This window comes from Montipora capricornis, chromosome 3 (assembly GCF_036669925.1).
Source record: "Montipora capricornis isolate CH-2021 chromosome 3, ASM3666992v2, whole genome shotgun sequence".
NCBI lineage: Eukaryota > Metazoa > Cnidaria > Anthozoa > Scleractinia > Acroporidae > Montipora > Montipora capricornis.
The window spans coordinates 48,078,189-48,080,688 of record NC_090885.1 but is presented as its reverse complement, the minus strand read 5'-3'; the positions used below and the strand labels follow the sequence as shown (position 1 = coordinate 48,080,688).

General features: G+C 37.7%; 1 protein-coding gene across 1 annotated transcript in view; it reads right to left on the bottom strand.

Moving 5' to 3' along the window:
- The window catches only part of LOC138043300 (cGMP-specific 3',5'-cyclic phosphodiesterase-like), a 104,337-nt gene that overhangs the window by 38,929 nt on the left and 62,908 nt on the right, over positions 1 to 2,500 (bottom strand). The gene's annotated exons all lie outside the window — the stretch shown is intronic.

The following is a 2,500-nucleotide window of genomic DNA, read 5'->3' as shown; positions in this document are numbered from 1 at the left end:
TCACACAGTTATTGAAAGCTAACCGTTTTTAAAATGGGTACTTAGACTTAATAACAGTTTATCAGCGCTATTTGAAATGGGTGCTTAGACTTAAATGCGAAATTTGCATGGCTTGCATGACTCGCTGGCTCGCAGATTGCCCGGCGGCCCCAACCCTTTTGATTGGGTATTCAATTTGGTCATTCAAACGTTCAGTTTGGTATATCATACTGAATTGTTATGTATCTGGGTTTGTATACTTGGCCCTTTTTTTATTTAGTAAACAGAGTCAGTCAGCTTCAAATCACCATCCCTGTCACATCCCTTTCTATTGAAAATATTGTCTTATGACTCCTTCCACAATATCTTCACAGTTCCTTGCTTTTTAGTATGTTGACATAACATTTGTTTTAATGGCCTAAGAAAATATTCTCCATCAGTTCCACTAAACAATGCCGGGTTATGATGCATGAAATTCTGAACAGCCGCAATAATACATAATGATACATTAAGATAAACCAGGCATCATTAATAAGACTGCGACCAGTCTCTCTTTTACTCTAAAATCGTTGAAACGAACGCGCACAGGGTGTTACTAAACACTGGAACGGAACGGAACATACCGGAATAAACCAGAATATGCCGGAATGAGGCGGAATAACACTGGAATGAAACGTAATGCACAAGAATGGTACCGGAATATACCGGAACGAGCCGGAATGACACCGGAGTGAGGCGGAATGACACCCAAATAAAGCGAAAGTATAGCGGACTGAACCTGAAAATGCCAAAATTTGGTGTTTTAGTTAGCGCCGACCGATTTTTGGTTGTTTGAGTCAGCTATTAATGTGTCACATGATTCCCGAAGGGAATTGCATGTGTTTTTGCCTTTTGTAACATTCAAAGCACTTCGATCGAGAGGAAAATTCGGCAGGTATACCCGTCGCTAAATGAATAATTATTTGTTGTGGAAGTAATATTTTTTCGTGAACAAATACAGTAGCAAGAGAAACAGAATGTTATTCTAATAGCTCACTTTCGGTGTATTAAGATTCAGTCCTAAACAAAAGACATCATCTCGAGACTCTGGGGAATAAACTCATACAAATCCTTATATTTATCTCCCAGAGCCTCGAGATGATGCCTTTTGTTTAGGACTGAATTTTAATATATCAAAAGTGGTCTATTGTTTTTGTCTATGGATCTCGGAAGCGGCTTTCAATGTGATGCGAGTCAGAAAACCCGTGAACATTTTTATTTCATTCTGATAGGTCAATTGTACAGAAGCAAAATATTTGTCAAATCAAAAAAAATTGGAAATCACAAATTTTTTGGCCAATCAGTGCTGAAGAGTTTTTCAAATCTGAAATACTTTACAAATCCTATTAAAATTATGGGATCCACGAATACGTTTTTTTCAATTTCAATCCAAGAATCGCTGTGAAATACAAAAAAAATATTTTGAAGTTGCAAATAATTGCGCAAGCAGTCAGCCAGGGTCATACGCCTCTCTCGCCTCCAAAATGGTGTAGTTTCGTGAGAAAGGAGTTTACAGTAGAAAGCACGATGGTTTAGTCTGCCATAAATGTGGAAGAGACTTTGGAAACCACGAGATATTCTGCCTTGGGTGTGGTGCACTAAAGAGACGTGTATGATCGACTTTGAAGCTTCCTAGGGGTCTTCCTAGCCTTTCGAAGTGCAAATGCATCTGGGTCCAACTTTCCCATTAAAAATTTGCATGACCATGTCTCGAAGAACAGTAAAGCTTGTTCTTAGCTTATTCCACGATATCCTGAAGAAGTGATGAAGGGACCTCAATTTGACATTTGGTTATATCCTGAAAAGAGTGCTGTGAATGAACTTGGCGGTTTCTTCTTCGCAACACATATATACTAACGTAGACTTCTCTTCAAAGTTTTCACGTACATATAGAAATCCCATGGTTTTCTAGCAGAAAGTGAAACAATGGTTTCATAACGAAATCCTCTTTCAAAGTAATTTTGATTTTAATAATATTAATTGGATCTCACCTCTGTCGAATCGCACAACACAAGTTCCTGCTCACATCTGTAGTGTTCCACACCCCCGGCAAAATACCTCGTTGTTCCCAAATTCTCTTCCACATTTATAGCAGACTGAACCATCGTGCTTTCTATTGTGAACTCCTTTCTCACAAAACTCCACCATTTTGGAGGCGGGAGAGGCGTGTGACGCTGGCTGACTGCTGGCGCAATTATAACGTAAAAAAAAAATAATTTGTGACTTCAAAATATTTTTTTGTATTTCACCGCAATTCTTGGATTGAAAACTATTTTCGAATTTAGTTCCAATAATTTTAATAGGATTTGTAAAAGTATTTCAGATTTGAAAAACTCTTCCACACTTATTTGCCAAAAAAATTGTGATTTCCATTGTTTTTTTTTTGGATTTGACAAATATTTTGCGATTGTCGCTTATCGGCTTCCGTACAATTATGTATTGACCAATCACAATTAAGTTCAGCGAACCACAAACAAATTAC